The 19,828-nt window shown below is 44.7% G+C and overlaps 1 protein-coding gene across 2 annotated transcripts in view; it reads left to right on the forward strand.

Moving 5' to 3' along the window:
* The first annotated feature begins 8,305 nt into the window (after window positions 1-8,305).
* Window positions 8,306-19,828, forward strand: part of DNAH6 (dynein axonemal heavy chain 6) — a 400,640-nt gene continuing 389,117 nt past the window's right edge. The window contains exons 1-2 of one of the 2 annotated variants that reach the window (XM_056568811.1): window positions 8,306-8,321; window positions 9,036-9,104. The gene's annotated coding sequence lies outside the window, so the exon portion shown is untranslated. Of the gene's footprint in view, window positions 8,322-8,590; window positions 8,597-9,035; window positions 9,105-19,828 lie in introns of those variants that run through there. The other variant, XM_056568814.1, reaches the window with a different exon arrangement.

The raw sequence follows: 19,828 nt of genomic DNA on the forward strand, positions 1-19,828 counted from the left end.
GCTTTTGGAGAGAGAATTTGTTTGGAATGGAAGTCAGGGGCCATGAGCATTTACAAAGCCCCCTGTGGTGCCAGAAGAGTGAACCCCCCCCCCCACACACACACACACCCACACACACACACGTGACCCCATTTTGGAAACTACACCCCTCACAGAATTTAATAAGGTGAGCATTTACACCCCACTGGTGTTTGACAGATCTTTGGAACAGTGGACTGTGCAAATGAAAAATAAAATTTTTCATTTTCACGGACCACTGTCCCAACTCGGTCAGACACCTGTGGGGCACAAATGCTCACTGCACCCCTTATTACATTATGTGAGGGGTGTAGTTTCCAAAATGGGGTCACATGTGGGGAAGGGGTCCATTGTTCTGGTACTATGGGGGCTTTGTAAACACACATGGCCTACAATTCATGACAAATATTCTATCCAAAAGCCCAATTGCGCTTCTTCTCTTCTGAGCATTGTAGTTCCCCCGCAGAGCACTTTACATCCACATATGGGGTATGTTCTTACTCAGAAGAAAGGGGGTTACAAATTTTGGGGGGCTTTTTTTCCCTTGTGAAAATGAAAAATTGAGGGCAACACCAACATTTTAGTAAAAAAAAACAATTTTTTTTTTCATTTTCCATTCAACTTTAACGAAAATTCGTCAAACACCTGTGGGGTGTTAAGGCTCACTATACCCCTTGTTGCGTTCCGTGAAGGGTGTAGTTTCCAAAATTAATCTTTTTGTGTTTATGTCAGAACTGCTGTAAAATCAGCCACACCTGTGCAAATCACCAATTTAGGCCTCAAATGTACATAGTGCGCTCTCACTCCCGAGCCTTGTGCGTCTGCAGAGCATTTTACGCCCACATATGGGGTATTTCTGTACTCAGGAGAAATTGTGTTAAGAATCTTGGGGGTCTTTTTTACCTCTTATGAAAATAAAAAGTATGGGGCAACACCAGCATGTTAGTGTAAAAATTTAAATTTTTTTACACTAACAGGCTGGTGTAGAAATCTGCCAAATACCTTCCTCCTGAAATGGTGCACCTACCTCCTCTCCATGCTCAATGATAGTAAACGACACACAATAATGCAACACTTTCTATCCACGACATGGTACTGTAAAGAAGCTCTGATGGGTGTACTGGGTAATCTGAAGGTTTAAGACCTGCCAATCTTTTTGACAACTATAGTATGGATTTTCCAGAGGTCAAGTGCTTTTTGCATTTGGGACGACCCTAATGGACTAATCATGTGAGAGACCATGTAACAATTCTTTGGGGGTGTTTTGACTTGATCTGCCTTTGGAACAAGTTTGGTTAGGAGTGTCCTTGTAAAGCCTACAACAGAGGATATCGTCTTCTTATGAGACATGAAGAGTTGGAGGGAAACTGCACACATAGTTGATGTTTATCTCGTTTATGTTAGTTGTGATTGTTTCTTCACACATTTTGTTGCTTTCTTTATTGCATATACTGTAATAATTCCTAGGATATATGCAAAACCAAATGTGCACTTCTTACTACTTGATATAATCTAGGATGGAGCTCTTTTTGCCTCATGCTATGTACATTGCAAACCTTTCATTGAAATATGCACAATGGGGGAGATTTATCAAAACCTGTCCAGAGGAAAAGTTGCTGAGTTGCCCATAGCAACCAATCAGATCGCTTCTTTCATTTTTAACAAGACCTCTGCAAAATGAAAGAAGCGATCTGATTGGTTGCTATGGTCAACTGGGCAACTTTTCCTCTGGACCGGTTTTGATAAATTTCCCCCATTGTGAATAAAATTTATATTAAAAAAAAGTCATAAAATAGGTGGATTACACTTAGTGTCATGTTACAGGTTAAGGTAGGCAGTGGACTCTCATCAGAGTTGTTCACTTTTCCTGTCTTTTCCATATGGCCCAGACCACCATGACGACATATTAGCCCTCATACCGTAATAGGGCCCTCTTTGTGCTCAAATAGTGTAATTGTACCAATTATGCCGCCATAGTGTAATTGTCATCAATTGTGTACCCTTGTGTGCCACATAAGGGCCAAGAGGATTAAAAAAAAACGCCAAAATGAAAAACACCAAGTGGATTTTGCATTTTACGATTCTCCATAGACAGAATTGGCTTTTTTGGGGCATTTAAAAAAATAAATAAATAAATAAACAAGTGGAAACCTAGCCTGACACAGGTTTTGACTTATGTCTCACAATATGTCAGTTCCCAACGGTCAGCACCCAGACAAGCCCCCCCGTGATCTGAAACTTAGGATAGGGGATAAGTTTTCATATCCCAGAGTACTCCTTTAAGTTGTGAGGTTACACTTCTAGAAGCAACATGGCTAATTCTGCAGCACAGTGATTCCCAACCGCGGTGCCGCGGCACACGTGTGTGCCGTTCAGCACTGCCCGTGGTGCCGCGGGATTTTGCCGTGATTTTTTTTATTATTATTATTATTTTAAATGTCCCGCCCCGGCCTGACGGCGCAGGGGGGAAGGGAAGTCTGCGTGCGCAGTGCGCGCACAGTGTCCCCCTGCATCTCCTGCGGCTCCTGTGTTCCCCTCCGTCCCCTGCGTCTCCCGCGTCCCCCGTGTTCCCCCTCCTTCCTCCTCTGTTCCCTTTGTCCCCCTCCTCCACCCTCCGTCTCCTGTGTCTCCCTCCGTCCCCCTCTCCCTTACGGCGCAGTGAGACGAAAATGGGTCCCTGCCTGGGACGGAACGAGCTGCACCTGTGCCGGACTCCCGTGCCTGCTGTGGAACTGCAAGCTGCGCGGGCCGGCTTGCTTAAGGTACGGTACCCTTTCCACCCCTCTGTTCACCTTCTCAACCCTGTCTAAACCCCCCACCGTCACCCAGGTCCACCCTCTACCCCCCCCGTCACTCATATTCACCCCCCCCCCCCTGTCAGCCATGTCCGCCTTGTCCACCTCCCTGTCCATCTCTATCACCCATGTCCACCCCCCCCTGTCACCCATGTAATCCCTCCCTTTCACCCATGTCCACCCACCCTGTCACCCATGGCCACCTACCCTGTCACCCATGTCTACCCCCCCCTGTCACCCATGTCCACCCTCCCTGTCACTCATGTCCACACCCCCCCTGTCACCCATGTCCACCCCCCCCCTGTCAACCATGTCCACCTTGTCCACCTCCCTGTCCATCTCTATCACCCATGTCCACCCCCCCCCCCTGTCACCCATGTAATCCCTCCCTTTCACCCATGTCCACCCCCCCATCACCCATGTCCACCCTCCCCCTGTCACCCATGTCCACCCTCCCCCTGTCACCCATATCCACCCTCCCCCTGTCACCCATGTCCACCCTCCCCCTGTCACTCATGTCCACACCCCCCCTGTCACCCATGTCCACACCCCCCTGTCACCCATGTCACCTTCCTGTCACCCATGTCCACCCCCCCGTCACTCATGTCCACCCCCTCTCACACATGTCCCCCCACCTATCATCCCCGTCACCCATGTCCACCCTCCTGTCATCCATGTCTGCCTTGTCCACCCCCCCCAGTCACCCATGTCCACCCCCCCAGTCACCCATGTCCACCCCCCCAGTCACCCATGTCCACCCCCCCAGTCACCCATGTCCACCCTCCCTGTCACCCATGTCCACCCTCCCTGTCACCCATGTCCACCCTCCCTGTCACCCATGTCCACCCTCCCTGTCACCCATGTTCACCTTCATGTCACCCATGTCCACCCCCTCTCACACATGTCCCCCCACCTATCATCCCAGTCACCCATGTCCACCTCCCCTTTCACCCATGTCCACCCTCCTGTCATCCATGTCTGCCTTGTCCACCCCCCCTGTCCATCCCTGTCACTCATGTTAACCCCCCTGTCTACCCCCGTAGTCTACCCTGTCACCCATGTCCACCCTCCTGTTCACCCATCTGTCCCTTTGTCACCCCAGTCCACCCCTCTCTGTCACTCCTGTCCCTCTTTTACCCCCTTGTCCACCCCTCTGACCCCCTGTCACCCATGTCCACCCCCCCTGTCACCCATGTCCACCCCCCGTCACCCATGTCCACCCCCCCTGTCACCCATGTCCACCCCCCCTGTCACCCATGTCCACCCTTCCCTGTCACCCATGTCCACCCTTCCCTGTCACTCATGTCCACCCCCCCCTGTCACCCATGTCCACCCCCCCTGTCACCCATGTCCACCCCCCCTGTCACCCATGTCCACCCTTCCCTGTCACCCATGTCCACCCTTCCCTGTCACCCATGTCCACCCTTCCCTGTCACCCATGTCCACCCCCCAGTCACCCATGTCCACCCCCCAGTCACCCATGTCCACCCCCCATCACTCATGTCCACCCGCACTAACACATGTCCCCCCACCTATCATCCCCGTCACCCATGTCCACCCCCCTCTCACCCATGTCCACCCTCCTGTCATCCATGTCTGCCTTGTCCACTCCCCTGTCCATCCCTGTCACTCATGTTTACCCCCCTGTCTACCCCCGTAGTCTACTCTGTCACCCATGTCCACCCTCCTGTTCACCCATATGTCCCTTTGTTACCCCAGTCCACCCCTCTGTCACTCCTGTCCCTCTTTTACCCCCTTGTCCACCCCTCTGACCCCCTGTCCACCCTCCTGTCACCCATGTCCACCTCTCTGTCACCCCTATGCCCCCGTCACCCATGTTCACTCTTCTATACCCATCTATCACCCTTGTACACCTCCCTACACCCCTCTGTACACTCCTCTACACCCCTCTGTCACCCATGTACACTTCTCTACAACCCTCTGTCATCCATGAACACTTTTCTACACCCCTCTGTCACCCATGTACACCCCTCTGTCACCCATGTACACCCATCTGTCACCCATGTACACTTCTCAACACCCCTCTGTCACCCATGTACACTTCTCAACACCCCTCTGTCACCCATGTACACTCAACTACACCCCTTTGTCACCCATGTACACTCCTCTACACCCATCTGTCACCCATGTACACCCATCTGTCACCCATGTACACTCCTCTACACCTCTCTGTCCACTCCTCTACAACCATCTGTCCACTCCTCTACACCCCTGTCACCCATGTACACTCCTCTACACCCCTTTGTACACTCTTCAACACCACTCTGTACACTCCACTACACCCCTGTCACCCATGTACACTCCTTTATACCCCCCCTGCCACCCATGTACACTCCTCTACATCCCTCTGTCACCCATGTACACTCCTCTATACCCCCCCTGTCACCCATGTACACTCCTCTACACCCCTCTGTCACCCATGTACACTCCTCTACACCCCTCTGTCACCCATGTACACCCATCTGTCACCCATGTACACTCCTCTACACCCATCTGTCACCCATGTACGCTCCTCTACACCCCTCTGAACGCTCCTCTACACCCCTGTCACCCATGTACGCTCCTCTACACCCCTGTCACCCATGTACGCTCCTCTACACCCCTGTCACCCATGTCCACCCCTCTGTCACCCATGTCCACTCTTCTAGACCCCTCTGTCACCCATGTAAGAAAAAAAAGTTTGGCGCCTAATAGGTTTGTTTTGCAGGTTTAAAGGTGAAGAATTGTGTGTGGAAGAAATCGTGATGATGGCCCAGACCAGATGGAGAAGAGAAGGCAACGATGCAAATTAGAGAAGACGTCATTGGTGAGTTGCTGTATAAAGCAGCACTTTAAACTACATAAATAGATATAGTGCATTGCGTTTTTTACCGTTTTTCCTTTTTTTTTTCTTGCTTGTCAACCTCGGTAGCGGTGCCCCGAGGAAAAAATTTTTTCCGAGGTGTGCCCCGACCCGAAAAAGGTTGGGAAACACTGTTGTAGCACATGCAAACAGCCTATGGCTTCCAACTGTTGTAGACTGTTAATCGCAACTTGGACACTTGAATATTGTTACAGCTGTGGATCCACAGGTTGTCTGAAACAAACAAACTGCATATGTCTGGGTAAGGCCCCTTTCACACTACAGGTATCATCCAGTAAAAACCTCTGTTATTTCTCCCAGCAAAAAGTCCTGAAAATGGCCGTCAAAAAATCTCATTCATGTCAAAGGGATTTTTTGACCATCCTTTTGCATCAGGTATGTTCATTTTTACCAGCACAAAAGACGGTGCATGCACTAATTTTTGGTCCGGCAAAAATAATGGTGAAAAAACGGCCTTTAAAATTTAACATTGAAGTCTATGGAAAACATATGTTAAAAAAAAAAAACATCAGTTATTGTCTGTTTTTTTAACATCCATTTTTGTACTCGGCATGTTCAGTACAGGACTCGGGGTTTTTCAGTTTTTGCACTTTCGTTTTTTCCTCCTTACCTTTTAAAAATCATAACCCTTTCAATTTTCCACCTAAAAATCCATATTCTGGCTTATTTTTTGCATCACCAATCCTACTTTGCAGTGACATTAGTCATTTTACCCAAAAATTCACGGCAAAACGCAAGAAAAAATCATTGTGCGACAAAATCGAAGAAAAAACGCCATTTTGTAACTTTTGGGGGCTTCCGTTTCTACTCAGTGCATATTTCGGTAAAAATGACACCTTATCATTATTCTGTAGGTCCATACGGTTAAAATGATACCCTACTTATATAGGTTTGATTTTGTCGCACTTCTGGAAAAAAATCATAACTACATGCAGGAAAATTTAAACATTTAAAAATGTAATCTTCTGACCCCTATAACTTTTTTATTTTTCCACGTACAGGGTGGTATGAGGACTTATTTTTTGCACCGTGATCTGAAGTTTTTATCGGTATTATGATTTTTGTTTTGATCTGACTTTTTGATCACTTTTTATAAATTTTTTAATGGTATAAAAAGTGACCAGAAATACGCTTTTTTTAACTTTGGAATTTTTTTGCGCATACGCCATTGACCGTGCGGTTTAATTAATGAAATATTTTTATAGTTCGGACATTTACGCACGCGGCGATACCACATATGTTTATTTATTTTTTTTACACTGTTTTATTTTTTTTATGGGAAAAGGGGGGTGATTCAAACTTTTATTAGGGAAGGGGTTAAATGACCTTTATTAACACTTTTTTTTACTTTTTTTTTGCAGTGTTATAGGTCCCGTAGGGACCTATAACACTGCACACACTGATCTCTTGCACAGATCACTGGCGTGTATTAACACGCCTGTGATCAGTGTTATCAGCGCTTGACTGCTCCTGCCTGGATCTCAGGCACGGAGCAGTCATTCGTCGATCGGACACGAGGAGGCAGGTAAGGGCCCTCCCGGTGTCCTGTAAGCTGTTCGGGACGCCGCGATTTCACCGCGGCGGTCCCGAACAGCCCGACTGAGCAGCCGGGTCACTTTCACTTTATAAGCGGCGGTCAGCTTTGACCGCCGCTTCTAAAGGGTTAATACCGCACATCGCCACGATCGGCGATGTGTGGTATTAGCCGCGGGTCCCGGACGTTGATGAGTGCCGGGACCGACGCGATATGAAGCGGGATCGCGGCGCGATCCCGCTTCATATTGCGGGAGCCGGCGCAGGACGTAAATATACGTCCTGCGTCGTTAAGGGGTTAAAGGGGGGGAAACCTGATAAAAAAAAAAAATGATGTAACTGGTAATAATGGATGATAATGGATGAACAACATATGGTTTTTTAAATGTTTATTTATTTTTTTTAAATAACGGATGATGGTCATGATATATCATCCGTTATTATCAGTTATAGCATTCGTTTTTTTTTTCATCTGTTATTGTAAAATCACGGCAGTAAAAAAGCAGGATGATACCTGTAGTGTGAAGGGGGCCTATCAAACTAATTTTGTTAGTAGTGATAGTTGGGCAAGAGTGTGTGAAGGTTTTCCTGGAGAAAAAGCTTATACCTCTTGAGTGGCATTCATTTAGCTACCATTTCCCATTGATTTTATGGCAAAGCTGCATATCATCATAAGATGAGAATTTATAATAAAAGTAGAAGTCTTCCTTGTATACTTATTATTATACACTATAGGCATCCTTAATTCACTCAAACTGCCTCTTTATATAGGTGGGGACTAAACAGACCAAACTAACAAGTAAACACATACTTTACATGGAAATATGATGTTAGAATTGCAACCATTGGCAGTTTCTTCCTGTATTACACATGAACACTGAGGCCAGCGATTGGCTGCAGCATGATTAACTGTAGGAAAACCCCTTTAATATTTCTCTGGAAAGAGTCTAATAAAGTTAAACATAGAACAATTGCTCTCAGAAGTACAACCATGTACTAAAACATTACCCTGGAATATCCACAGTCAACTCTGATACCCCAACATTAATAGGAAACATAAAATCTATGGGTTATAGCAAATCATACTGCTTGTAAGTATCTTACATTACATTATCTTGGAGCAGTCAGGGGTGTATGCAAGGGGTGGTTTCAAAGGTTTACCCATCCCTTTTAGGACCCCCCCCCCCCCCTTTGTTTTTTTTTGTTAGCAATTTTATTTTTGTTTTGTTTTTTATAATATTGCAATTTTACATAACAAGTAGCTCATAAGATCCCACCCTTGAGCCATTTTCAACTGTAAAGGTGTCCTCAAGATGCCTATACAGTTGAATACTAGAGTGGACTATATGGCTGAGCACTGCCAACAGTAAGTGTGTCCTACGTGGTTACAGTAAAAAGCATTGCTTACCTACTGGGTCTATATACTTGGGAATTTACCTATTGGGATCTTATATACTGTGGAAGCTACCTACCGTGGGCCTATATACTGGGAAAGCTACCTACAGGGGAACTATATTCTGTGGATGCTACCTTACTGGGGCCTACATAATAAGGGAACTACCTACTGGGGGTCTATATACTGGAGAAACTACCTACTAGGGGCCTATATATTTGGCAAACTACCTAACTTGGGATTATACACTAGGCACACTGCCAACTGTATATAGGAATCACAGAAGAAGAGGAAACATAACATGTGTGCTTCTACAGAGGGTCTGATTGCAAGTCTGATTGCACCTTACTGGTGAGCTTCCGCATTTCCTCTTCTTCTGTGATTCATTACTGGATTTTCTTCACATTTAAAGCAGAGCCCCACCGGAGGACCTGCAGCTGTTGCCAGGACTATATTGCACCCTCTGCCGAGGAGCCCTAAGGTAGCGCCGACTTTTCTCTTTTATTATGCTGTATATAGTATGCATTTATGTGTGTATATATATATATATATATATATATATATATATATATATACGGTATATATATATATATATATATATATATATATAGTATTAGGGAAACTACCTACTGGGGCACCTTTATACTGGAGAAACTATCTACTTGGGCACCAACAGTATATACTGAGGAAACTACAACCTGTACACTAGGAAAAAATACTTACTTGGGCACCTGCTGAATATACTGGGGAAACTACTTACTGGGACAGCTGTATACTGGGGAAAAATACCTACTGGGGGCCTCTATACTGGGGAGAATACCTACAGGGGCCTATTTACTGGGAAAACTACCTACTGGAGAAAAAAACCTATTTGAACTACTTGAACCTACTGTATATATTGGGAAAACTGTCTACTGGGGCACCTGTATACTGGGAAAACAACCTAAATGTACACCTACCTAATAGGAGAAACTACATATTGGGGAACCTGTGTACCTACTGGAGCAATCTACTTATCTATTAAGGAGACTTATCTACCCCCCTCCCCAACCCACTTACCTACCCACTTTACTGGGCCATAAACCAAGGAGGCATTATTACTTTTGATCTATTTTAGATGAGGGAAAATGTTTGTCAGAGATGAGTTGTGACTGGCAAAAATTGTTGGTCAGGGTTGATTATAGAAGAACGTCTCCTATGAGTCTTCAGAGACAGTGTAGAGCTGGTATTTACTACTGCTTGGCACTTTATTGGGGAATATTGGTCAGTTTATAATTTTTTTGTAACACCTCTCTCCCTCTTGCAAAAATCCTGCTTATGTCCCTGGGAGCAGCCTGCAGGAAGCATATAAAGTCATTATGTATCATTTAAAAAGGAACACTTCTATGGGTAGCAAAATCAGCTGCAAAAAATCTGCATCAAAATACGCACATGTAAACATACCTTTAGGGTACGTTCAGACGAGTGATCCACAGCGTATTTTACGCTGCGGATCTGCCGACGAAGGACCGCTACAGGGTGCCTTTAGATGTGCCTTCTTAGAGTGGCAATACGCCACCACGAACAGAAACACTGCGATGTGCGAGTTGCCAAGCATGCGCGGTGCACTCGCACACATCGTGGCAGCTCCCCCTGCTTCCTGAGCTAGGCCGAGAGCAGCCACGATGTGTAAGTATACTGCGCATGAACGCGGCGACTCGCACATCGCAGTGTGTCTGCTCAAAGCAGCGTATTGCCTCTCCGAGCAGGCACATCTAAAGGCACCCTAAAAGGGTCCTTCGGTGGCGGATCCACAGTATAAAATACATAGTGGATCCACTCGTCTGAACGTACCCAAAGACAAACTGGGTTAATAGTAAACTGTATAATTTATTAGTAGAAAAGTTTTTTTCATACAACATAAAGGTAACAACATAAGGACAATCAGCAGCAGAAAACAAGCAGCGAAATATGCTACAAATGCTGTACATCTGACTCTACCTTAAAGTGTAGCTGAGGTAAAATCTAGCAATTTCACAATGTTTGGGGTTCTCATTTCTGGGCTTTCTTTGCGATATAAATGACATGATTAAGCGCCAATGGCGTGAAATGCGTTTGAGACTGTATTTGTATTTCTGAATCTTTGTATGCAATCTTCAATAAAGCTGGAATAGTTTTTTCTACACATTGATGGTGCTGGACAGCTTTCTTCTCTGTTGCATCTAAGTTGTAGCCGTGGGCGGTGTCGGTGGGTCCGAGCACAGGTGTGTGCATTAGAACGGGTGAGCTGTTACCTGCTCCTACTATATAAATGACATGGTAACGTATTCTATGGGTTAGTTAAACTATGAATTGTGTGCCAATGTTTTATGATCTACTGCTTTTGCAGACTAAAACACTTTTTTAGAGCTATGTAAGGGCTTGCAGATCAATTCGATTTTTTTAGTTACTATTTCAAGGTACATACATTTAGGCCCCTTTCACACTAATGCTATTACTTGTCACTAACGGCCGTCAAACTCTTTTTTTTTTTTGTAGTTGGACAGCCTTCATTTTGATGGGGCGCAACGGGCAATAACGGGTCCCAATGGACCCCATTATAGTCAATGGGGTCCGTCAGGCGCCGCTATTTTCAGAGAGAATATCTTGAAAAAAAGACTGTGCAAGCACTATTTTTTTCTCCTGCTGTCGCACTACCAGGTCATAACGTTAGTGTGAAAGGAACCTTAAAGGGGTACTCCAGTGGAAACTTTTTTTTTTCTTTTTTTTTTTAAATCAACTGGTGCCAGAAAGTTAAACAGATTTGTAAATTAATGTGCGGGACTGGCTACTGCTGTACGGATCTAAGGATATTACCGGTATATGTACGCTGATATAGGAAGTCACACCTGTGTAACTGTGTGGTGCTGAACACGCTGCAGATATAGTATGAACAGTTCCAATATAAAGAGATGAAGCGGAGCAACTCACCAGTATAGTTGTGCAGGGACTTCGTTTATTTCATACCACCATGAAAATCAGATAACAGACAGGGGAGCAGGATGGAATATGCGGGGGTATTCAAGCAGTGCGACAGGCTGGTATCGCGCCGAAGCGCTACGTCAGACAGGTGCTTAATGACGTGAAGGAAGAGGTGTGTTTATAACAGGTAAGGGTCACCATGGTTACTCCCAAACAAAACATACACCTACTTAAATGTGCATAAAACGAAACACATTAAAAACATCAAAATCATCTTGCAATTACTATATAGATATTAAGATGTCTGTACTCATTGATCTCTGCTTGGGTTACCTAAAAAAGGGGAGAAATCTAAATGAGTGCAGTACTTCGTATTTATCATTCAGGCCAGGTGGGCCAGTGGCGTTTGTTCTCAGGATCCATAAAGCTTCTCTATTGAGAATGATCCTTTGTAAAACCTGGTCTGGACTTCTCTATTCTTTCAATAGCAAAGAACTTCAATGCATTGGGATAACTGTTGTGGGTTTCTGCCATGTGGGCGATCAGGCGTGGAGCTCCTACCCCTGTCCTTAGGGATTTATGATGCTCTCTTACCCTATGAAATAGGGGCCTAATTGTCTTGCCAATGTAGAAATACCCGCAGGTACATATGAGGCAATATACAACAAATGTATCAATACCTCCTAAGGTAATACATTTCTGCTTCCCATTAAAACTACAAAATTAACAAGATCCACATGAAAAATTACCTATGGGTCTGCTGTCTGCTAACCAATTTGTCTTTTGTATTCTACGCAGTATCTAAATTCTACCCTCCAGTCCTCCCAGATAGTGCCATAGATCTGTTTCATAAAGCAGTAAATACAGAAATTAGAGCACTCCTTTATCCAAAGGGGAAGGACAACATAACAGTAAACGAAAGAAAAGCACTCGAATGGCTAGCCCAAAGAGATGATTTGGTAGTCTCTAGATCTGATAAGGGGGATCTATCGTCGTATGGTACAAGAAAGATTATGATAATGAAGCTTTAAAACAACTTAATAATCCTAATGTATATGAAAAACTTACAACTGACCCAACAAAAAGAATCGAATAATTTAAGAACTCTCCTCAGGAAAAGTGTAGAAAAAAACATCATTAATGAGAAAACACCAGAAAAATTCATTTCAACAAATCCTATTCCCCCAAACTGGTACATACTGTCCAAAACACACAAATCAATTATCCCACCACCAGGACGACCGATTTGTGGCTGGGGTAGGTTCACCTACCGTGTTCCTCTCCAGCTACATCGATTGGTTGATTTCGCCTATGCTTAAACACATTCCATCTTTCATACATGACACTGGGGTGAATTGATCCAGATCCTTAAACATTTCCAATGGCAAGGGTTTTTCCTTAGCCTCCATAGACATCGAGAGCCTGTATCCCCCAAGATGCGGGTGTACAGGTGATCGGCAGGTTCTTGGAGAGCACACAAAAATCTACTGAATTTATACAGTTTGTGACAGAATCTGTAGCATTCATTTTGCAGAACAATTGCTTTAATTATGATGCACAGTGGTATAGGCAGTGCCAAGGAACTGCAATGAGCACTCCTATATCTTGTGCTTTTGCTAATATCTTCCTGTCGATTTTCGAATGCCAATAAATTTTTTCATCTCAAAATGTATATGCGAAACATATCAAACTTTTTCTCCGTTTTGTGGATGATATTTTGGTGGTGTGGGATGGGACCGATACTGAATTTAGTGAATTTGTTACTTTTCTAAACAAAGTAAACATTATGAACATGTTTTTCACTAGTATCTACAGTTATTCAACCTTAGAATTCCTTGATGTGAAGATTGATATTGTTGATAACAATATTATCACATCAGGCTTTAGAAAATCATCTTCAAAAAATGCATTGTTACATTATAAATCGTCCCATCCCACACATACCAAGAAAGCTATCCCAATCGGACAGTTTACCCGTTTAAAACGGATAAACAACAACCCCGATTTATATGAGAAACAAGCATCTGAAATGGCAGAGATTCATACAACGGGGATATCCACCCGATGTCGTCAGCTCAGCCCGTAGAAAAATAGAAAATACACCAAGAACAGATCTAACATGTAAGAAATACATTTGCCTTCAAAAACACACCAATGAATGACAGAATTAAAACAGCCATCAACAAATACTGTTATATGTTGCAACGAGACACAGCTGTAAGCCCCCTAGTACAGAACAAACCCATTATTACCTATAGAAAAAATATCACGGTTCATGGTTATATGAAAAAATATCAAAAGAAACAGCATAAAATACAAAAGACAAATTGGTTAGCAGACAGCAGACCCATAGGCAATTTTTCATGTGGATCTTGTTAATTTTGTAGTTTTAATGGGAAGCAGAAATGTATTACCTTAGGAGGTTTTGATATAACCATCAAACAATTTTTTACATGCAGGACACCATTTCTTCTATATAGCCTCATATGTACCTGCGGGTATTTCTACATTGGCAAGACAATTAGGCCCCTATTTCATAGGGTAAGAGAGCATCATAGATCCCTAAGGACAGGGGTAGGAGCTCCACGCCTGATCGCCCACATGGTAGAACCCACAACAGTAATCCCAATGCATTGAAGTTCTTTGCTATTGAAAGAATAGAGAAGTCCAGACCAGGTTTTACAAAGGATCAAGATCTTCTCAATAGAGAAGGTTTATGGATCCTGAGAACAAACGCCACTGGCCCGCTCGGCCTGAATGATAAATACGAAAGTACTGAACCCTTACCTGTTATAAACACACCTCTTCCTTCACGTCATTAAGCACCTGCCTGACGAAGTGCTTCGGCGCGATACCAGCCTGTCGCACAGCTTGAATACCCCCGCATATTCCATCCTGCTCCCCTGTCTGTTATCTGATTTTCATGGTGGTATGAAATAAACGAAGTCCCTGCACAACTATACTGGTGAGTTGCTCTGCTTCATCTCTTTATATTAGATTTGTAAATTACTTCTATTAAAAAATCTTCTGTCCGTTTTAGGAACTGTCAAGAGCAGCATCTGTTTGCTATGGGGATTTTCTCATACTCTGGACAGTACTTAATCCCTTAAGGACGCAGGGTTTCTCCATTTTTGCATTTTCATTTTTTCCTCATCACCTTCTAAAAATCATAACGCTTTCAATTTTGCACATAAAATTCCATATGATGGCTTATTTCTTGCGCCACCAATTCTACTTTGCAGTGACATTAGTCATTTCACCCAAAAATCCACGGCGAAACGGAAAAAAAATTCATTGTGCGACAAAATTGAAGAAAAAAATTCATTTTGTAACTTTTGGGGGCTTCCGTTTCTACACAGTTCATTTTTTGGTTAAAATACCACCTTATCTTTATTCTGTAGGTCCATACGGTTAAAATGATACCCTACTTATATAGGTTGGATATGCTCGTACTTCGGAAAAAAATCATAACTACATGCAGGAAAAAATGTTAAAAATTCTAATTTTCTAATCCCTATAACTTTTTTATTTTTCTACGTATGGGCCGATATGAGGACTAATTTTTTGCACCATGTTCTGAAGTTTTTATCGGTACCATTTTTGTATTGATAGGACTTTTTGATCACTTTTTATGCATTTTTTCATGATATAAAAAGGGACCAAAAATACACTATTTAGGACGTTGGAATTTTTTTTGCGTGCATACCATTGTCCGTGCGATTTAATTAACGATATATTTTTATAATTCGGACATTTACGCATGCGGCAATACCACATATGTTTATTTTTATTTACACAGTTTTTTTTTTTATGGGAAAAGGGAGGTGATTCAAACTTTTATTAGGGAAGGGGTTAAATGACCTTTGTTAACTTTTTTTCCACTTTTTTTTTTTTGCAGTGCTATAGCTCCTATAGGGGGCTATAACACTGCACACACTGATCTCCTATGCTGATCCCTGCAAAGCCATAGCTTTGTACAGATCAGTGAGATAGGGGCTTGATTGCTCAAGCCTGTAGCTCAGGCTTGGAGCAATCAATCAACGCCGCAAGACCCCGACAGCTTGTGTAGGGATAAGGGACAGCCGTTTCACCCGCACAGGCGGGCTTCGTCAGACCACCACACAAGCTGCCGGGGTCTTGCTTTGTTCCGCACTGCAAAATTAAAGAAGTATTTTTTCTACAAACACGGGGTGAGTGCATCTTTCTTCTACTTGGATATGATCTTGTACCGCACTATATGCACTCCAGGATAGCACCCCCCCGTATGCACGTGTATACTGTGATTGAGGTCCATTCATACCGGCTACCGTTACAGATTGACCTGCTTGCCGCTGGTGCTCAGCATTGCTGTTTCTACTTGTTTTTAATTTACAAATCTGTTTAACTTTCTGGTACCTGTTGATTTAAAAAAAAAAAAAAAAGTTTTCCACCGGAGTACCCCTTTTAATTGCTATTTTTTTTTTCATTTTGTAAGAATATGTAAGGTGACAAAAGCCATTCTGTTATTAATTGTTAGTTTGTTTGTTTTTGTAATGATTACAATGGAGATAAATAATACTGTATGATTATTTTATAGTCTGTCTTGTAGCAAACCCAGTCATACCAGTCATGCATATCATCACTATCTATACAGGAGGATCTTACCTAGGGCTTGAAGGTAATCTGTTAGCTATTACTAGATATGCTGCAGATTCCCTTAGGGTGCATTCACACCACGTTTTGTACATACGGGTGCCCGATCAGGCAGGGGAAGGGGCAAACCGGGTGCTCCCGTACCCTGGCCGGATCAGCCCGTGACTCCATTTACTTTAATGAGCCGATCGGAGTCAAACGGTGACTCCAGTCGGGTCAGTTTTGACCCGTATGTGGTTTTGGACCGGACCTAAAACCGTAGTAAACTACGGTTTTAGGTCCGGTCAGGAAACCGCATACGGGTCAAAACTGAGCCAACCAGAGTAACCGTTTGACTCCGGTCGGGTTATTAAAATAAATAGAGTCACGGGCTGATCCGGCCGGGGTACGGGAGCGCCCGGTTTGCCCCTCCCCTCGCCGGATCCGGCACCCGTATGTACAAAACGTGGTGTGAATGCACCCTTTACATAGACAACAGTAGGTGGTGTGAGGCTGCAGTGGGCATGAGCGGGCAGTCAGGTATTATGCCTACGAGTCCTGCAAATACTGCACAATCCTGCACAGCTGCAGCCTCTATAAGTTACGTCCCAACTTCCAGTCCCACCCTCCACTGACTAAACTCACCATCATCCTCTGCTCAGTCTGCTCTCCTCCCCCCTGCCGCCACCATTTTGTGGAGCTTTAGCCTGCCCTGGAGGATCATAGTCGCATAAGCACCATTCTCCAACTTCACCTGCTGCCAGTAGAACTCACCCTCAGGGCTCATGCTGCCACTGTCCACCAATGTCACTTTGTTCTTCACACAGTATGCATGGTGCAGCCTGGGTATGTGCAGGGCATTGTACTGGTGACCCAGGCCTCTGCACACTGCTATACACATGGGAGTATGTGCAGAGCATTGCACCCTAGTTGTTTGTACATGCCTATATGAGGGGTAGGGGGTGCAGAGCATAGGAATGTACAGACACTAGGGTGCAATGCTCTGCTTCCTCATATATATTCCTATAAGTACTGTACATTCCTATATGAGGGTACATAGATTGCACCCTAGTGTCTGTACATTCCTATGTTATTGGCAGCGGGCAAGATTGGACACACATGTTAGAGGGAGCAGGAGGAATTAGACACAAATGTTGCAGGAATGGGTGGGAGTGGAGCAAACAACCTGCGGGAGCAGGTGGGAATGGTCGGCAAATCATCGGGAGTGGGATTAAAAAAAACAGTCCCGCACAGGGCTCTACACCATGGCACACCCATGTTTACAGCCCAACAGCATGTAGGACATTTGGCATTTGCCAGAAAACACCAAGATTGGCAAATTTGCCACTGGCACCCAGTGCTCTTCACAGATGAAAGCAGGTTCACACTGAGCACATGTGACAGACATATGTAGACGCTGTGGAGAACGTTCTGCTGCCTGCAACATCCTTCAGCATGACCGGTTTGGAATGTGGCTCAATAATGGTGTGGGGGTAGCATTTCTTTGCGGGGGGCCGCACAGCCCTCCATGTGCTTGCTAGAGGTAGCCGGACTGCCATTAGGTACCAAGATGAGATCCTCAGACCCCTTGTGAGACCATATGCTGGTGCGGTTGGCCCTGGGTTCCTCCTAATGCAAGACAATGCTACACCTCATGTGGCCGGAGTGTGTCAGCAGTTGCTGCAAGAGGAAGGCATTGAGGCTATGAACTGGCCCATCCGTTTGCCAGACCTGAATCCGATTGAGCACATCTGGGAAATCATGTCTTGCTCCATCCATCAACGTCACGTTGCACCACAGACTGTAATCACATCAGGAGCATGCCCAGGTGTTGTAGGGAGGTCATACAGGCACGTGGAGGCCACACACACTAGTGAGCCTTAGTGTTTCTCTATTTGTGTTGTACATTTGTAGTCTCTCCCTTCTTCCATGGCCAGCACTCCACTCTACCCATTCGGCCCAGGCATTTTTAATTAGCAGGAGACTGCATAAGGGTTTCCTCCTAACATTCTCCGAACCCTCTGGTAGGGAGCACATGGTAGGTGTTCACACTGGTGTGGTGCTCTATGGCGGCCATTGTTTCTGTGATGCTTTGCCTGTGGGGTGATGCGGCCCAGAGCCAGGGGCTTGGTCGGACAGCAGTGAAGCTGGGCCGTTCTCCCTGTGGGCATGGTGTCTCGAAGGCAGTGGTCACCGCCCAGCGCTTTGCCAGTGTTAGGTTAGGCCACACAACAATTTAACCCATCTGGGGTTAACAAAAACCTCTTTATACTATGTGTTCATAATAAAACAGAACTTTTATTGAATAGGGCTAATAATAAAAACAGGTGAGAAAACACACTTAAAAACACAACCCCATTTGTGTCTCTTTACGTCATTCAATCTGCATCTATTACACTGGTAGCCTCAATTGAAGTCCAAGAGCACCTATTAATCCTTGGTGTTTATAGAGACCCCACTTCTTTATAGAGTATATGTGCCACTGATTAGGAATCATTACTCATTGTAGCTCTCATATGAACTGTAGGTCACCAAAACGCCAACCTGCTGTGCGCCGCAGGTGCGAATAACCAGTGTGTATATGGCTCACTGTCTTATATTATATGCTTATTGAAATGTTATGCTACATGATCGAGGACGCTATAGAGTTGCAATTAAAATGTGATACTGTAACACCCCGACATGTTTCGCCACTACATGTTTATCCTACTTTATCAAGGAGGACAACTGACAGCAATGCTTTGTCTATGTGTTGCTGGAACGCGCTCTCAAAGAATGCTTTTAATGAAGTTGATAAGCATACTGAAGATTGACAGTCTGTCAGGGGCATTGCTAGCATCCTGAAACATCCAGGGCATGGGCCCTCTGTGTTGCATTTTGACCTTAAAGGGGTACTCCGCCCCTAGACATCTTATCCCCTATCCAAAGGATAGGGGATAGGATGTCAGATCGCCGGGGTCCTGCTGCTGGGGACCCCCGGGGTCTACCATGCAGCACCCACCTTTAGCAGCTTCCGGAACCGCTGGAGGTCCTCACACTGAGTCCATCTCGACCACGGGTACGGAAGATCGTGACATCATGACTCCGCCCCTGTGTGACGTCACCCTCCGCCCCTCAATGCAAGACTATGGGAGGGGGCGTGACAGCTGTGTGATGTCACACAGGGGAGGAGTCATGACGTCACGATCATCCATACCCGTGACTTGCATTGAGGGGGGGGTGTGATGTCACACGGGGGAGGAGTCGTGACGTCAAAATCTTCTGTACCCTTCAGCGGTTCTGGAAGCCGCTAAATTGGGTGCCGCATGGACCCCGGCGATCTGACATCTTATCCCCTATCCTTAGGATAGGGGATAAGATGTCTAGGGGCGGAGTACCCCTTTAAGACTCTCAAGCTGGGACTACAGCACTTTAAATCTCAGATTGCAGGGGTGAAAGAATTATAATAGGTAAACCCTTATAAGTGAAAAACATATCAACACCCCAAATTCAATATGCTCGAATATCTACTCAAAATAATATTTATACACTAGGGATCGATGATATTGTTTTTTTAGGGCCGATACCGATACTCTGTGGAGGTTAGGGCCGATAGCCGCTAACTTATACCGATATTCCGGTATAAGTTAACGGCTATTTATCGCAGATCATTGA

Source organism: Hyla sarda, chromosome 1, assembly GCF_029499605.1.
Source record: "Hyla sarda isolate aHylSar1 chromosome 1, aHylSar1.hap1, whole genome shotgun sequence".
Lineage (NCBI taxonomy): Eukaryota > Metazoa > Chordata > Amphibia > Anura > Hylidae > Hyla > Hyla sarda.